Source organism: Oxyura jamaicensis, chromosome 3 (genome assembly GCF_011077185.1).
Source record: "Oxyura jamaicensis isolate SHBP4307 breed ruddy duck chromosome 3, BPBGC_Ojam_1.0, whole genome shotgun sequence".
NCBI classification, from domain to species: domain Eukaryota; kingdom Metazoa; phylum Chordata; class Aves; order Anseriformes; family Anatidae; genus Oxyura; species Oxyura jamaicensis.
In genome coordinates this window covers 21,662,152-21,681,177 of record NC_048895.1, presented here as the reverse complement: position 1 = coordinate 21,681,177, position 19,026 = coordinate 21,662,152, and the positions used below count along the sequence as shown (strand labels likewise).

Genomic DNA, 19,026 nt, shown 5'->3' with positions numbered 1-19,026 from the left:
CAGAGTACAGGGGGATGATCACCTCTCTGGTCCTGCTGGCTACAATATTTCTAATACAAGCCAGGATGCTGTTGGCCTTCTTGGCCACCTGGGCACTCTGCTGGCTCATGTTCAGGTGAGCATCAACCAGCACCCCCAGATCCTTTTCCTCTGCACAGCTTTCCAGCCACTCTGCCCCAAGCCTGTAGTGTTGCATGGGGTTGTTGTGATCAAAGTGCTGACCGAACTTGAAGGTATCTTCATTTAAATACTGCATGTTTTCCTGATTTAGATAAAGATACCAACTCTCTTTCTCTGTGAAGATGTAAATTTCCTTAAAATATCACATCTTATGTATTCATAGCAGCTATGGCATTTATAGGGATAAAGAAAAAATGCACAGCTGACAAAATGACATCATTATCTCATTAGAAAAATATTCAAAGCAAGGTTTTTCTTTAAAAAAATCTCATCAGGGTAATTCTGTGTCTTCTGAAATCATTGGCAAAACAGCACTTTAGATAATTCTCTCATACAACACTTAAGAGATAGAAATATAAACTATTTTTCTAAATAAACATTTGTCTACTTTCTAAGATATATGAATTCTACCTAACCAATACTCTGAATTCTTCACATTTTTCATAATGCCTCTCTATTCAGTCTCATATCATTTGACTATGGTAGGACTGATACTAGTCCATACTACAGATACAAGTAAGGCACCTTAGCTGTGCCAGAACTGCAAGAAGTAGGAATCAAACTGTTTGGGCTCCTAAACTCAGTCCCTATATTACACATATCCCTCTTACTGGTACTGTTGGAAAGTAAGATCACAGAATCATAGAATTATAGAATAGTTTGTGTTGGAAGGGACCTTAAAGACCATCCAATTCCAACCCCCTTCCATGGGCAGGGACACCTCCCACTAGACAAGGTTGCCCCATCCAACCTGGTCTTGAACACTTCCAGGGATGAAGTATCCACAGATTCTCCAGGCAACCTGTGCCAGTGCCTCACCACCCTCTAAATAATTTCCTCTTTACTGTGAGGGTGGTGAAAAGTTTGTATATATGTACCTTTATTCAACAGCAGCATCACAAACATAGCCATACAGGTGGCACCACTGACTCCAGTTGCAGTGAAACTATTTGCTGATGACTATTTTCTTCTAAGAAATTAGGGTAAAACAGAGACACAGAAACTGAATTGCAGATGTTAGATTTAAAATTATATTTGTAGAGGACAGATATCCACACATATATGTTTACATGGAAAGTATTGCTACAGAATAGGAATATCATATATTGGCACACAACCACAGCTGCAGTAAAAGTAAATAGTGACAAACTCAAAATGAAAGAGAAAATCCTTTACGTTGTGACAAGACTGTACAAGATCCACAATTAATTTAGGCATTTATATGACTATTTTTGTGTGTAAGAATAACCAGACTTATGAACTTGCTATAAAAGTTGAAAAGAAATTAAACAATTTGTATCAATTCTTAAACAAATTTCCCTTTGTTAGCGTTTCAGATAAGGAATCATATGAAAGGACAAAGTGTGAATATAAAGAAATGGTATAGGAATACAGTAACAGCATCAGAAAGGCTAAGAAGCAAAATGAGTTTGAATTGAGTGAAAAACAAAGAGAAGCACAGATTCATTACTTCACAAGGGAAGAAATGAACAACAGATGACTCAGAGCAGGCTGAAGCATAAAGTAATAAGGTAGACTATGCAATTAAGAGTTGCAGTTTTACCCACCTTGCTAAATTGGAGTTCCCCCCACAAACAAGACACCCCATGTCTCCATAGAAAATCTGCATAACTGTGAGGTAGCTACGTTGACAGCAACAAAGTTTGTGTTAAAATAAAATCTTTGCTGTGGCCATAAAGAAGTCTGGGAAGGAAAAACAAATCATTCTGTCCATTTTACAGTGTGGTATACAGGTGTATTGGGTTTTAGGGCAAAGGATAGGAATATGACAACATAGAAAAAGGATGGGAATAGGATAGGAATATGACAACAACCTGTGTTTCTATGAAAAGCGCTGTCATCTTGAAAGATATTGCATCAGTCTCAAAAATGGCCTCTTAGACAACTGCTAGGGGAAGGAAGGTTCATTGAAATGGCTGCTAATCCGGAGGAAATAATAGAGCATTAGGAGGGAGAAACCTGGGACACCAACAGTTCAGTTCTGTCCTGTTTTAGTCACGCACAACAGCTTTCAGCTATTTACTGCATTTACTCTTTCTTGTAAGATCATCCTAATCGAAAGTACACAGAGACAGCCTTTCCTGAAGCAGCTGATCTGCTCATACAGGCTTGTAAACCGCCAACTTCAGTCCAGCCAAGGAAGGATTTTAAGAGCTGGGTTCTGTTCCCCGTGGATCAACAGAATGGGATGGATGCTGCCTGCAGCTAGATCGGCAGTAACTCACTGTGTTCAACAGGTCTGTATAGACAGGATTAATCTGAAGACTGTGAGACTATATCACTGGAAAGAGACAGCATAACTCAATAGCCCTAGCATGAAGATGGAATTATTTACTGTCACTTTTCAGAAAGCAACCAGGACTTTTTTTCAATTACATGAGAGCACACGAGTTATAGAAAATATGGGTGCTTTTGTATACTTGAGGCAGATGGATAGCTGCTGTGTCTTAGAAAAACACAGAGCTGCATGTTAGAAAAACAATATCCCATAAGTTAGTATTTAAATATTTATATATCGAATAGGTGACACCAGACACTCAAACATCTTGCACATGTTGTTCGCATTAGATTAAGCTGTTTTGCTTGATGATGGGAATATGACATTAGGAAATGATAATGAGCCTTTCTGAGGAGTCTGACTGCCATCCGGGTAGTATCTCTGGAGCAAGACTGGCTTCGTAAGTTGCTTACATCCCCGGCACCCACTCAGAATTTCTGCCATAAAACTCAAATCTACTTTGGTATTATAGAGAAGTGAGAAAACGTACCCAGGAAACATCAGTGCATGAATGGGTTGAAGCAAGATAGTCTAATAGTTACATTTCTCTCCTGGTTCTGCTGGGCAGTGTATTGCAGGGGGTGCAGGTGGTCTGAATATCTCCAACCACCTACATCTGAAGGAAGGTAAAAGCTCCATAGTCCTTTGGCAAGACCAGGACTAGTAGTTCTCTCAGCAATGGTGTTAAGAAAATCCAAGCCTGCAAGTTGCCTATTATTAAATATAATGATTGTATTAATGGACAGCCATTACAGATGTACCTCAGCCTTTCTAATGACTTCATAAGAATGGGGAACAAAATGGTTTCTGTTTCCCACAGAGTTAAATGTCAGATTTAATGGCCTGAAAGATAAATAAGAACCGAGCTGCCGAATCCATACTAGCATTCAGTATCCATGAAAAACAAAATTATCTCCATTGCACTTAAACAGAAGGCATTATATATTCTCAGATCATAATCTTAAATTTATTATAATCTTTGCCCTGAAGGCAGAAGGAGTAAACTGAAGTATTTCCAGTCATTTCTGTACAAGTGGAGAGAATCGCTGCTCACAGATGAATCTGAATAATTCTGAACCCAAATTACTCAAAAGGACAAGGCAGTGCAAAGTTGTTGTGAACTGTACGATTCTTCCACTGACTTATAGGCAAGTGGACTCTTACTGTGATTTGTGCTCTATAAACAGCGTGGATTTTCTTCTACGAGACAGTGACATGCTGCTGACTGGTATGCTTGAGGAGGGAAAGAGAGACTTTATTCTTCTCCAATTCACCAGGTGAGGGTAGAGCCAGACCAAAAATAGATCCTATTCCCACTTTCTCCTGTCATATGCTAGTTCCACAGTCAATAACAGGTTATATAAAGATACAAGGGTGTCCTCTTACTCCTGTGCCACAAAAACATATATTTCAAAGCCATTAACAGTCATGCTAGAGGAGAAGGAAGAAACACAGGCAAGGATGAATACAAGAGACAACTCCACCTCTACTGCAGCAACTTGGAAAAGCAAGCTAAATGCAGCAAAACTGCAGAAGCTTTCCTGCCTGTTGTCTGATGCAGAGCCATCAGAAGCTATGGCAGCTGCAATTGCTCTGGAGAGAACTGGGAAATACATTGAGAGGGCAATGTAAGTAATTCCGCTCAAGTTTCCTTTGCATCATGTAGTATCAGGATAGGAAAAGTTAGTCCAGCTCCAGCCTTGGCCTCAACTCCTAACCATTGCAACAGAAATAAATATTATTTCCAATGTTGCTGGAAAGCTTTGCAGTAGCTCTGTCACAATACCGGTAGCAAGAAAAAAAAAAAAAAAAAAAAAAAAAAAAAAAGTCTCCAACTGCTTTTAGCCTTTACCTTCCCACTGATGTGCAAACTACATCCATCAGACCTTCCCTCTCACTAGCCTGTCACTTTACAGATTTTTCCTGCATTTCATCCAAATATTACCAGATCACGAAACAAATAACCAAATCATCACACATAATCCAAAATCCACTTCAAGGCGCTAAATGTAACAATGTGATAAAATGGTACCTATTACATTACATTAAAAATCCAAGCACCTAAAAGCAAGGAAATGAATAATTAAGAACATCAGTCTTCCACTGCCCACAATAAAGCCACATTATGCCTATTTCATCACATTGCCATTAACTGTCACACTTTGATTGTTTTTAAAATGTATAACTTTGTTTTCTTGATGTCAGTAGCTAAATGTGTTCACTGAGAAGAGTAGGATCTGAACGGAAGGTACCTAGAAACTGCTTCATTAAAGTTATTAAGGAAGCATTAAAAAAAGAAGAAGAAGGAAATATTTCTCAGCTCTTAGAAATAGGTTGTACTGAATATTAGCTTTTTACTGATGTCTAATAGGACATAAGGCACATTAACTGAAACCCATAAAGGAATGGAGGTCTAACAGAACCAGAAAGTGTGAGCCCAAAATACAAAGAGTATCAAATGCAGGATGGTCTTTTAGCCCAGAGATAGGACTGCTATAGAATAACTGCTCCAACCAAGACTTCATAAAATTGGAAATAAACAGATAACCATCCCCACCACTAAATCACAGCATTTTTCACCTAGTTTCTCTTGCACCTAAGTAGTCATATCATACCTTTAGGAGGAGGGAATGAATCACCTGCTACTATGTTGATTCAAGATCATTCAAATTAGAAAATCTAATTTGACCTCTTTAATATAAGGATGTTATATTTCAACTAGACCAACCCAAAGTTGTAGCACCAGGCTGATATAAAAGAGTTCGAATAAACATTTGTAGAAATATTTATAATGCAACAATACTAGTCAGCTTTGTAGTCTCTTTTGTTTAACTGGCAAGAGACATTTGGTAGAGCTGGATATTTCAAAATGGTATGAGCGAGTCTGAATTTTACAGTCTCACATGCAAGAATTGGGACCAAACCTGAAGCCATTTTCTTTACAAAATGCATGGGAACTGCACCATTCACTTCAGCATTGTTAGAATATCAACCATGTATTCACCTAATCCAGAGATTGAAACATCAGGGCTGAATTATGCATTTTTGCCCATGCACAGCCTTTCTGACTTGTTCCTGTTTAAGCAGAACTCTTTACAGAACTAGGAGACAGCTCGTACTATTGGAACCATTGTCCTGAGGGGAGACAAGCACAGTTTTAAAAGGATTCAGGTAGTATGTGGATAAATACATGAAGGAGCTGAAACCTGAAGATGGATTTCACAAGCTGAAAGAGATCAAATAGAATTATTCATCCAGTTTCAAACATTGATTAAATCCATAGATAGTGGCTGAGGGCTGAAGCCAACACAGATTTACAACTGAACAAAATTTACTACCAGAAATAGTTCCATCAGTGGCACTTGGCACAACAAGCTGCAGTTTCTCATTCTCTCATTTTTAAGATACGCTTGGTTAATATCTCAATAGCTTGTTTATATCAGGGAAGGGGAGAAGGGGATTTCCATTTTTCTAACCTGCAGTTCAAAGTCAATAGATATTTCGTTGCTTTTACGAAAACTCCATAAATTTTATTTATTTTTTAATAACATAAACATATTAATTAAAAATGTAGCTCCAAATATTTCCTTAAGACCATGTTAAATAGCAATAGATAAATATGGATAGATTGTTTAAATTCTTGAAGCTGTGATAGGAGCAGGCAGAAGTTACATTCTGTCTTTAGCATTTTATAGTTGGCCACATCTGAATAGCTGCTATTTGCAACTCTCAAGTATTAGGTCATGTCCATTGTAGGAAGCAAGATATCTGACTTTATCAATCAATAGTCTAATGTGATTCAGAAAGTCATATGTCCCTATCTCTTTTAAAACCCAGAGAAACATAAATGTTACACAAGCGGATCTAATAGAATCAGGCTACTTTCATGGTCTACTTCTAATATACAAGGCAGAATGCTACTGGTGCACCAAGCATAAACTCAATAACATCAAATGGCTCTTGAAAGATACAGCTTGTTGTTTATGTTCTGCCTATCAAGAGTTTTGTTAAGAGAAGCTGGGTACTGTTGAAATGTCATGGCTTTGCAAGCTCCCTCCTTTCTGATGACTACTTCTTATGAACTCTGGTCTGCCAAACCGGAGGAGTAAGGCAGAGCATAATGTCATGCTAAGTGCTATGATGTCTAGTACACACAGAATGTATGCATATATGTTATTCATACTGAGGTGGCATCTGGGGCACCAGAAAAACAATGGGAAGCACATTGGTTTTGTCTGTTTAAACACAGAAAACGGTCAGGAAATGTCAGGCTTGACATGTGCATTGAGTTTCCCAAAGGATAAGAAACTCTTAGGTTTTTTCTCCTTCTACTTATATTTGTTTTTCTATTGCCAGAATGATATTTGCTGCAATAGAATCACTCTTAATTTACTTAAGTGTGAGAACAAAACTGTCTGATTCCTCTGTTTAAAATCAGCGTTGTTGTGATATTCTCAATATTTCAAACACTTTTATGATTTTCAAAAAATATCTTAGTCTTCCAAAAATTTCTCTTCTTTAAGTTGTTTTGGTCAAGTTCCAAATTACTTCATGTAATTGGTGTTGCTAATATTACCTCATTTCCAAACAAGGCTTCATACATTTTTTTCAGCTCACGACCTTTCTTAATATAATCGCTATAATCGTACTTTAGCAAAAACACTTGAATGCTTGAGAAAAAATATCTTATTAAATCCATGATAAAGTAGTGACTGAGCAATTATATGCTGGAAGGCAAAAATTCACCAGCCACTGCACATTACAAAGGTTGCAAAGTGCCTTGATGAGCTGACTGTGGCTCTCTGATTGATGAACAGCAGTAGATATGCATAAAAGAGTGTGGGTGCCTCCAGCTTGTCTCTGCCTTCAGTGAAGCCAGAGAAGAGGGAAAACAAACTGTTTTACAGAAACGCACTCTCTTGCCTGGACTGATAAGCTTACTAAATAAATGATATGCATTAAACTTAAGTAAGGGCAATAAAGACAGAATATGTCTTCATATATACTATGTTTCAGGGTATTTATCCAAATTCATCTCCTGTGCTGTTTCTGTGGAGCTATTAACAAAGGATAAACGTAGCTCACTGTTGAATTGTATTCTGATCTGAACAAGATCAGAGACAATAGCTGTGTGAAAGCCTAGGGCTCAGATCCATTCCCTTAATCCCTGGTGGAGAAGCAGTACAGTTTCAGCTGAAAGGGTATCCAGGCTGTTATGTCAGAAGCAAGCAGGCAGATTACTAGAAGCAGCAGGAAACACACAGTCCCAGTGACAGAAGACACTAGCAGTGGCATAGTAAGCAGAGTTTGCAGAGACAAGTACCCCACCTGGTTCTTAGACTCCATGGGACAACCAGATGTCAAGCCTACATGGCTTCTTTAGCTGCCAAAAATGTGGAAAAACCTTAATCATAAGAATTCAGCAGGCAAGGAGAGCTGTGAGAAGCTACAGAAGAATCACAGGAAAGCACTTCTTTCTCTTTGCAACACCTGTAAACCCCAGTGCACACACTGCAAAACACTTCTGCAGAGCATCCCCTAGAAATAGGATTAGATTCAGCGGTTTCTAGTAGAGTAGCCCAGACTTTGCAACTAGAGCTTTTTAAGCATCACACAGCAAACATGAGTATAATATTTGCCCAGAAAAAATAATAATAATAATAATTTTTAAAAATGACAGGATTTCCACAGCATATAAGAACCAGTCTTTAAGGGTTAGGGGGACAAAAATGTTGTATTTAGAATTTTGGAAGAGAATGGCCTTCCACTTATTGTTTTTGGGAATGGGTATGATCAGACAACAGAGAACTGATACGTGAACACTTCTATGTTAAACCTTTAAATGTATCCACTGATTTCTTACCACCACTCTGCTGTGTTTCACAGAAATCCCATGCCAATATTATTCAGCTATGACAGGAATAAATAGTGGGCTACATTATACCACTACTATAGCAACAAGTCCTCCAGTTTTCTCCCCTTCCATACCTCTTAGAAAGAGTTGTAATTTTCAGCAATATACAGTTGTTTTCTATAGTTACAACTTACATGTCATGACTATTATATGCTGCAGTAATGGCAAAACTCCACTAACTGGAAAAAAAAAATACCAATAGAGAATTCCCTGGAGAAAAACCCATTTTTCTATTGGTAACAAAATAATTGAGTCCCGCGTCTATAGCGAAGGCAATACTACTTCTCACCACTGTATCACACTGAATTTCCTACTAAATTACTTCTGTAGCTTAAAAGTTAAACTCCCAGTGATTCAAGAAAATGGGAATTTTCACACCTGTTACTTCTCAGCTGCGGAAGCCCCTTTCCTGCCATTTTTTTCATCAATATATTTCCACTATTGTCTCCCTCTGAAATGATAAATAAATTCTTGTGGAAAAAAAAAAAGAAAAAAGAAAAAAGAAAAAAAAAAAAAGGAAGAAGAAGAAAAAAATCATATTGCATACTGGTCCTTTTAGGATTTTGCTGCTTACAAAGCTGTTCAGATTGCTTCAGTATTTAACTGTGATCTGACCCACATCTACCAAATACTGGAAGTAGCTGCTTTTATCAATGTAAGGGCAAGAAGCATTGCACCAAACCACGATACCATGTTTTCATTTACATACTGCCTTAAAGCTCAAGAGCCCAAACAATCCCCAGCCCATCACAATTTAGTGGACATCTCTTAACTCTTCACTCACCATTTCCCTCTGTGTTATATAAGTCAAACTTGTAAAGCCTACTTACCTTGCAGATGTTCTCACAGAAAGCTATCCTAAAACAAGTCAATTATCATCTGGGAACTCGTAACTGGAACATGGCCCTTTTGTACGTGGATCTAGTAAAAGGAGGAGATCAGCAATCTATCATGCAGCCCCATAACTCAAGAAGCTCTTCCCTTTGCAATGAGATCAAAGGTATCTTGGCTTTGGTATTTAGAAATCTAGATACCGATTAAAATTCTGGAATACTCTGACAACAGCTGCTTTAAACAGAAGTTACCAGATGGTAATATTTGTGTGGGTACCACATAGTCTGGCAAGGAACAAACTAATGATGCACAAAATGCTTTGATGCACAGCCTTCAAGCACGAAAAGTGATATGAAGCTTCATACAAGGACTCGTGTGCCCTGCTTTTCAATCAAGTGTGAAATAGTTTTGAACAATACAAGTGTACAGGTAAGGAGACACAATGTTATTTGGCGTGGTGTTTTGGGGATTAAAATGAGTACCATCTCTTAGCATGACTAATATTTGTGAACTTGTCTGTAAATTTTGCAAAAAGCTATAGGCCCTATTTTAGATGTATTGCGGTTAAGATTGCCCGGTGGGTGTTTGGAATATAAAAATCCAGCAGTCATATGGAGATTAGAGCACAGGCCTCTCTCAATCATATTTGGGAAATGAAACTTGATAGCTTAACAGCCCGTATCCAACAAAGTCTGTCAAGTTAAAAACCACAGGAAAACTCAGGAAATACTACTCATATGGGTATATTATCAACACAAACAAGACGAGTCGTACCCTACAAAGGTTTTAGGACAGAAAATTCCAGGGCTATCTGCTGTATGTAGGTGGATAAGAGGCTCCGATTAAATACCTTTGGTAGGGACAATGCGATTGACAACAGCAGAATGACAGAAACAGTAAGAGGATTTCTTGTATGGTCTTGCCATGATGTGTGAAGACTCAGAAGGTCGTAAGTATCACCTATACCCTGTTGGGGTCTTTTATTTACTAAAGACATCCACAGAGCATGGTGCTTGCAGAAGGAAGAAAAGTAGCATTATCTATGAAGCTGTGTGGCCAAGCTAAGTGCAAAGCTAAACCCAGCCTTCAGATGCATTGTTTTCTTTCTTTTTTTTTTTTTTTTTTTACTCCAACTCTGAGCATGTGCAGCACAATAATAGGAACCCATGTAAAGTATAAACATTTACAGCTCAGGGCTCAGGTGGAATCTGCATGAAAATTGCACTGGGCAGGTAACCTTGCTGTTTTCCATTGCAGTGCTGAAACTTTTATCAAAGAACACAAAATAATGTTGAGTGATTAGTTCAGCATTTTTGTGTACTGGAAAGCTTACTGATTTATTATTATTACTATTTTGTACTAAAAAGTAAGTATAGCAAGCCTTCTTTGCACTAAATACTCATTATTTCTCATAATTTATATATATTTCTTTATTTATTATAAAATAAGCAGAAGTCTGCTAACAAGTAACAGATAATCAAAGCTTGACCAAGGTCAGATAAATTATAATAACCATTATAAATTATAATGAACATATACCTCTATAAAGCACAACCATATTACTCATTAATATTATTTGTGCTCTTAGGAGAGACTCTCTTAAGTATGCATATGCTAAACAACTGACTGTTTAAAATAAACTAGACTAAAATTCTCTATAGATGATCTAAACCAGTTACTGGTCTGTGACTCCAGTGATGGTCCTTTTTTTCCTCTATCTTGCTATTTAGGACTTCTGAGAAAGAAATTAGAGTGATAATTATTGTCCCTAGAAATTTAAGAATAATCGCATCAAATCGTAAAAACTTATTTATGTATTTTGTCATTTGTTCTGTTGGACCATTTGTCCAGGATGACTATTATATTCAATATCCTCAGTATATTAGCATCCTGCAGTAATGTATTTAACTTGGGCATGTTTATTATATTTATTAACCAAAGGACAAAAATAATAGAATGAGATGCAATAGAATGCATACATCTTTTGTGTAGTTAGCGAGCAATATATTTAATTGTTTCTCCTACATGTATGTTGATTTAAATGAGAGTCAACAACAGATTCTAAATCCAATACAATTTACTTGGTACAGACCACATTCTGTGCCAGAGGTCTGAACAACCCTGAACTTGAAGTAGTGCTGTAACCATAGAAGTTTTTGCAGCCACAGTGAGAAGTTCCCACTGGAAAGCACTTTTATGTCTGCACTGGGGAAGGGAGAAGCGTCCTACACAGCCCTGCATCCATCAGCAAGAACAAAGTTACATAAAGTTCTGTCCACCTGTTGCACATGGCCCTGACGCACGAAATCTGGCTCATGTACCCCCATTGTTTTCCCAGAAACTGAAGTAGAAAAACAGCTCTTGTGCAAGTGTGAAAAGCCAGAGTGCAGTTACGTTATCTGAATGAGCTGGAGGACTAGACAGAAGTATGGGAAACCTACAAAACAACCAGTGTTAGAAGGCCAGAGGCTCAGCAGCAGCTGAGACAAGTGCCCAAGGTCACCATTGCTGGTGACACTCCTGATGTGAAGCCATCAGGTGAGGAGACGGAAGGCTGGCACAGCCAGAACCCAAGGCTGGCATAGCCTGTTCCCATTCACAGAGGAGAAAGGGTGCAGCTCCCGAAAAATCAGCCCAGACTAAAGTTCCAGCCAGCTCAGTACCTAGCTTTGAGAATAGACAGATGTCCATTGAGCAGAGGACAAGAACAGGGTTAGAAACATCATCTCTCTTGGCACACCCTCTCAGATGTATCACAATATAGTTACCTTTTTTTTTAAATGGATGAGTCGTCACTATTTTACCCTTACTTACTTCATCGACACTTCTACTTTCCCCACAGATGGGTTTGAGCCACAAACTTCCCATGCAGCACTAAATTCCCCATCATTTTCAGATGAGGAGATATGCCACGAGTTTTCAATTTATTTTCCCATAGCTTGGAAATTATTCTTACAAAACAATAGTTCTCTACATTAAGTGAGCACACATTTTATTCTCTTAAGCTGTGCACAACTGTACAATAAGCTGGTTCTATGCTGTTTAGTATTAGTTCTTCTTATTAGGCATGATTTCACTTTGATCACATCGCTTTTTAAATAGTGAATGAAGAGCGATGAAAGTAGAGAAAATGTGCATTCAACGTACTGCTGGAATTTAGATGCAATAAAATTCCTAAAAAGTTAAAGGATCTTAGGGCCTAAAGATATATTTTGTCTCCTGAATTATCATAGGACTTTTTTTGAGTGTCACACAGAACTGGGGTTGGAGAAAATGCAGACGTCATTTAGAGCATTGCAGTCTTTAAACAAAACATAGCTGAAAATTGTAGAAACTCTGGAGGTCATCCTACTGTCATTGAAACAAATTGCAAAACTATTGCAAGACAGGGGGAGCAGAAGCCAGCTATCTGACAAGTTATTAAATACCGAGCCGTATTTAAAAGTACACAATTTCTTTGATACTCAGTCTTCAAAGCAATTTGTCATACACTATCGAGTTAATTTTCATAACATAAGTACTGCTTCTACATTTTGAAAATAGGGTAACTAGGGACAATTTAGCAATCCTCTAGTGAAAGTGGGGTAACTAAGCCACAGGAGGTGCCTCATTCTTTCTGGCTATGAATAAATGTCAGTATCAGTTTTTAAAAACAGAATTTCTTGGCTCCTCTTCTTGAGGAACATATCCAAAACTCTATCTCACTTTCTATGCGGCATGAAAACAGAACTAAAACACCACCAGCATCTTCTACCTTGTACTATGCATTTCCCTTCATTTTAAAAATATTTCATATAATTCTATTCAAGCTAAATGGAAAGGACATAGAGTCTGGATCAGGAAGTGACAAATATAGTACTCCCCAAGGTCATACCCTCATTATTTTTATTATGCCTACACTAGACTGCCTGCTAAAATAGTTAACTTACAGGTTAACTTCAGAAGATCCTGCTTTTGCAGGTCTATTTTTATTAGCATGCAACAATACCAAAGTCATATTAAGGTTTGCCTACCTTTTGATAATCTCTGTACACCTTGTGGGCAGACAGCAAATACAACCAACTCAACTCAATCCCTTCCCTCAAAACTGCTGAGATCCAATAATTTCATATCTTTGTAACATCTTTAACCCACAGCACTGCAACATGAATTGAATCTACAGTGGGCTTAATGTCTTAGCAAATATCCCAGATTAAAATTTCAATTATTTGTACTACCTAAATAGCAAATAAATGAAAATAAAATAGCCATAAGATTAAGTAGTTATTGCCTAATGTTTCCAGTCTTACTATGATTTGTACAAATTCGTTACAGGTACTTCCAGATCCCAGTTCTCACAGAAGGAAAATGTAACTCATTTTTGTTCAAAGATAATGCATTATGACAGGAAGCATTCCTAGAGATGCACAGGTCCTAACAAAAATAGCAGCTGGATTGAACAGAGGCAGTGTGTTCCTTAAAGACATTTAGCAAATGGGATTTTCTTGTCAGTGTGCACCTGCCATTTTTAAGTGATCCCTCCTGAACCTCTGCAAGAATGGGCAGATGGTGCTAGGTATTTCCTAGGGTTATGGATAACAATATCTACCAGGTAAACATAACCATGCTAAGCACATGGCTTTTAACAGAGTGATAAAAAAATATGATCCTCACTTATTTTACAGAGATGTGCATAGGGGTTTTCATTTTCCTAATCTGTGTTAAACATAAACTTGACCTCAGCACGAAGCTACCATGACCAGAAAACAATGGCCTCTTTAAATTACTTGTTTCCCCCTCTGTTTAGACCAGTACAGTGTATTAAAATGTCTTTTAAGTTGGGGTATTCCATGTCTTGTTAAATGCCGGTGACTCTAGCATTTATGCCCACTTCACAATCCCTTTGTAGCTTCCTGTGTAGGTAAACTGGGTTTAGAACAAATGAGAGCCCAACTCCAAATATAGACAGCCGTGTTTAGCACATTTGTTACCACATTAATTTCCTGCATTCCTGTTCCAACACGAATGTCATTTCCCAGTGCAGAAGAGCTTCAGCTGTAGACAGTTCACAGAGATTAGCCTCAGGCCACTAATATTCTGGAATAAAAATGTTATTCTTTCCTTCGAGACCCATGCCATCTCTGGAATGAAGGCTGATGTGTCAGCATATAGACAAGGATGCTAAGTGTACTTTTTGGAGCAGGCATTCCAAACATTTTCTCAGCAATGGGACAGATTATTCTTTCTGTGGCATCAGTACTGGGATTACATATTTTCAGAAGCAAAGGAATGACTTTGAGGAATGATCAGTTCCTCTCCTTTATTTCCCACTACTACCAAACATTTTCCCACTACTACCAAACATTTCCAGCCCCTTCCCCTTACTCTTGGCAGGCTGATCACTCTCATTACTGCCCTATTTAAAATTGTGAGGGAGGAAATAATGTTTTATTGGTGCCAGGAAGGAGTGGTTGCAAGGGACAAGAGAAGGGAATGAGAAGGAAAGAAAAAGGTAAGTGGTTAGGTTTGTTTTAGATTCCCTATCTGTGCAATAAAGATCCACACCACATCATCATCTCATAGCACATATTGTCTCATGTAGAGTTAAATCATTTTTTTAATTTGGAAACTTAACAATCAGCAAGAATGCTAGCTGGCAGTACACAGCAGCTCCTTCATCCAAGGAAGGATTCATATCTCCAAGAAGGACATATTCCTTCTGCTGTCAGTGAGCCATTTCCTACTTCGTGCCAACAAGTCTGCTGAAGGCCTGTCAGTCAAGACAAAACACAGAGATCCAAAAATATGGTGTACATTTGGCCATAACTTTCCTCACAGTCAGCTACAGAACTATAGGAGATAGCAGTTGTGGAAGTTCTGGGAAAAAAAGGTGATCTCCTGTTCACCAGAGTGCATGAACATGGAGGAGATATGCCGCTTATACTATCATGAATGCACCTCACCTCCACACCCACATTCACACACATCCATTAAAAAAAGTGCTGAAACTCTCAATGCAACAGGCTGCATTGCACTGCAGCCCACTATGCTACTAGACCCATCCTTCCACGCTCATCTGGGATGTGCCTCACATTCAGGCTGCCCATCCTGCATGCAGGGCTGTCCCTCTCTCACACTGTCCTTGTTTCAGTTTTGGCATTTCCTAAGCTCTCCTGATTTTCTCAGTCCCTCTGTGGAGGTGAGGTCACCTCTGCATCATTGCAATTGTCCAAGGGCATCCATTCTTACCTTCAGGTCTTGCACCAGGGTCTTCACCAACAGCAGCTGACATAGCTCAGGTGACCCATGGTCATAAGCCATGTATATCATGCATGGCATTGGCTTGGTTGGGAAGAAGCTTTACTTGGAAACAGAAGAGTGAAGAGACAAAGACTGATGTACCATTCATCTCTCAGATATGTCTGGAGGTACATGTTGCTGCAACAGATTTACAAGTAAACCAATATTTTTTTTCAATTTGTTTTCAGTGCTCAGGGTTATTTTTGGCCAGGAATGTTATTCTTTGAGTGTCTGAGCTCCTCTGGAGGCTTCTTCTTCCTGTGAACCATGACTGGTTCACTGAGCAGCCTCCAAGTCCTGTGTGGTAAGCTATCAGTTCCAAGAAGAATGAGTCAAGTGTTTGCCCACATGAAATTCATTCCCTGTTATTTTAGGAAGAGGCAGAGAGGCTCATAACTCATTCTCATCATTGCTGGGAAGCAATCACCAGGTCTCTTGCACAATGTAGAGAAGAAGGCTTCATAGTGATTTAAGCAACATAAAGTTACAGCCAAGGTAACACATGACATAGCAATGCCATGGAATATGCCATTGTCATAAGAATTAAATACTTCAGTGGATATTCCTGAACTTCACTTCAACAGGGATCACTCATCTGCATCCAGGTTGAGATTTTTTTTTTTTTTTGAAAATTTCATAAAGCAGACTCTGCTAAAAAATTTTAAACTAATGAAATAATTACATTGATTAAAAAAAAATCATAGCAATACTCTGAATTGCCTTCAATACCGTGAATTAAATCCCGCAGACATCCATCAGCATCTACGTTAGTCACTTTTCCTTTAAGCGTGAAGGGCTTGGAACCCCGTAGTCCCGGGTTTCCTCTTGGAAAGGGTAAAGCTCAACCTGCAAAACTGTATTTGATCTTCCCTTTCTCTAAAAAAGACTAAATCTGTGTTAATCCTTCCTTTAGCTGTGTAGATGTATATTCTGCAAAGAGCGTAGAAAAGTGATACTCAGAAGGGTCCCAGGTGAAGGTGTTAAGCCCCCCACTCCAAGCCTAACCTCGTTACAGGGCCTAGAAATAATGTCCTCTACTTGAGTGCCACTGCAGAGACTAAATTACTGCAGTGATCCATATGGCTGGTGGATGGGTTCATCCAAGCTGAGGTACTTTACAACTGTAATGCCCAATTAGCTTCATGACTCCAGGACCTGCGGAATCCACCAGACTTGTTTACAATGTCTGAGAATGACAGCGTGCCCTGAAACTGGGCGTTGAGTACAGACATTTTGCACCAGCTCCCAAATCTTGCCTTCTCTTACGGGGTTGCATTTAGCCATGTCATCTCCTATGAAGGTTCGGGGGACAGTGTGCAGACACAAACTGAAATAGTAAACAACACAGAGTACAATGCCATAGAAAAAGAGAGTGGCAAATGGTAACTGTAGCTGAGACTGAGGCTAAATTTATTTCTAAAGCTGCTCTGTCAACAAGCTATTTAAGGCTTGTTGCTATATTTTTATCCTTCCTGCTGGTTTGAGTTTCTGGATCATTACTGCAAATTAATGATAAAGATATTAGTAAGATAGACTTCCTTCCAGTGGTTGGAAACGTATTTTAGAAACATGTTCCTCTACTATTTTATTGCAGCCAGAAATTAAAGGTTTCCAAGAATCAAATCAGGCTATTTATATATTAGATGAGAAACACAAAGGTTAGACATTACTTTTAAAATTTCAGCAACAAGAAGAGTAATATATAATTGCACCATTAAGATGTACTCTGGAGATAAATGAGCAGATGTAAGTACATTTGTAAGTACCAATCAGATTAGTTTGGTTATGAGTGAGAATACAGATTTTTGTATGGTATGTAGTTTGTACCAAATAAAAAAGACTATAAAAAATAATCTGCAGGCTTTACGGTGTGCTTGAATTTGCAAGGTGCACAATCTCCACTAATGTTCACAGGGTAGTCTAAACATTGGCAGTTGATTTGTTCTCTGAAGTAGTAAAACTTGTGCTGTAGAGAGCCCCTTAAGACAATGGACTCCTTCCTCGGTGATAAATTTGTTTGTGGCAACCACAGACAATAATATTTTTAATTTCCTGTACTGCAAGTAGCCCTCACCTAATAGATTGAATGTCATATTGATTCAAATTGGATCCTTCGCTACTGCGATCACTTCACAATGTAAGAGGTCTGTTAGTTAAACTCATGTGACTGCAGCTTCCTGGAAAGAAAATTTACACTAGTAAAGCCACAGAAAACTGCAGAGAAAAATCCAAATACATTACAGGACACCCAGCTTATAATATCCACTAAAAAACACACAGGTGGGAAGAAAGCAGAGGACTAAAGGATAACTCAAATTTCTAGGAAAATCCCACAAATTCATTAAGATTGACAAAGGTTAGAAGTCTCCAATTATTTATATTATAAATATTTATGCTTCTAAAGCCTCTGAAGAGTTTTTGCAGAACAACTGCATTTGCAGTCTTAGTCTTGATGTTTGTTTTACTCCAGCATTGCCAGCCATGGTTGGGCTAGCCCTGTACACAAAAAAGAGTTTAGTCAGGCAGCTAGAGAAGCTCTTCAGACTTCTTTCCCTGCAGTGATTCAGCAAGAGGGAGACTTTTATAGATTGGTTTAAATTTTAAGATGAAATAGCATCTCACTTTTGTCTCCCTTACCAGTCCTCTGGGGTGTACCGCGTGGAAGTAGGGAAAAATTCCCTGGTGTTAATCTGTGCTTTTAAGATAGAGGAGGTGGAGAGAAGTGAGAGAGGGAGGGAAAAAGGGAAAGAGGAAGGGCAAGCTGGTTAATGTTTTTCTTTTGGCTTGTTTTTATGAGTCACTCCACTAAGTATTTGCATTAGCAGGTCTCCTGCTGCTGCTAGATCATTCAATTGTTTGTTTAGTTGCTGTGCCTCTTGAAAAGTCCAACAATACTGAATTTTTATACAACTTTGTATTTTACTAAATATTTACATCTTTAAGAGCCAAACAATTTCCCATCACTGTGGTCCTAAAGCAACAGCAGTCACCCCAAACTCAGTGCTATTACTCACTTGAGTAAAAGTTACAGACCAAAACTGATATTTATTGTTACCTTTTCATGTTTTCTCCTTACTGAGTTTTATCAGAAAAACTGAAAATAAGAACATAACTGAAACGTCACAATAATCAAGTTCAAAGTACAAATCTTTTTATTCCAGCTTGTGAATTGAAATAAAAATTTCTTAGTCTCAAGCTACATTAGCAAAACCAAATTCCGAGTACAGCTTTAACCAAATTCCTTTGATTGAGTTGTATTTCTCTCTTCAGGTAAGAGACTAATATTGCTTAGACACATATCGAATTAGATTCTGCATAGGCACTGAGATTGTCATTTCCTTACTCCTGCAAAATAGGGTCATCAGAAAAATTGCTGCTGAGTTGAACAAGATTAGGACTGTAAGCAAAACTTTACCACAGCCAGAATGAAAAACAGCAGCTAAGTCTGAGGAAAGCAAAGGTAGCTTTTCTACAACGAAAAAAAGCAAAGCCAGCTTCTTCTGTCTTTACGAGGATAACC

General features: G+C 38.3%; 1 protein-coding gene across 2 annotated transcripts in view; it reads right to left on the bottom strand.

Annotated features, from left to right (window-relative positions):
• KCNK2 (potassium two pore domain channel subfamily K member 2) overlaps positions 1 to 19,026 on the bottom strand; it is a 124,517-nt gene that overhangs the window by 104,942 nt on the left and 549 nt on the right. The window lies entirely within an intron of this gene.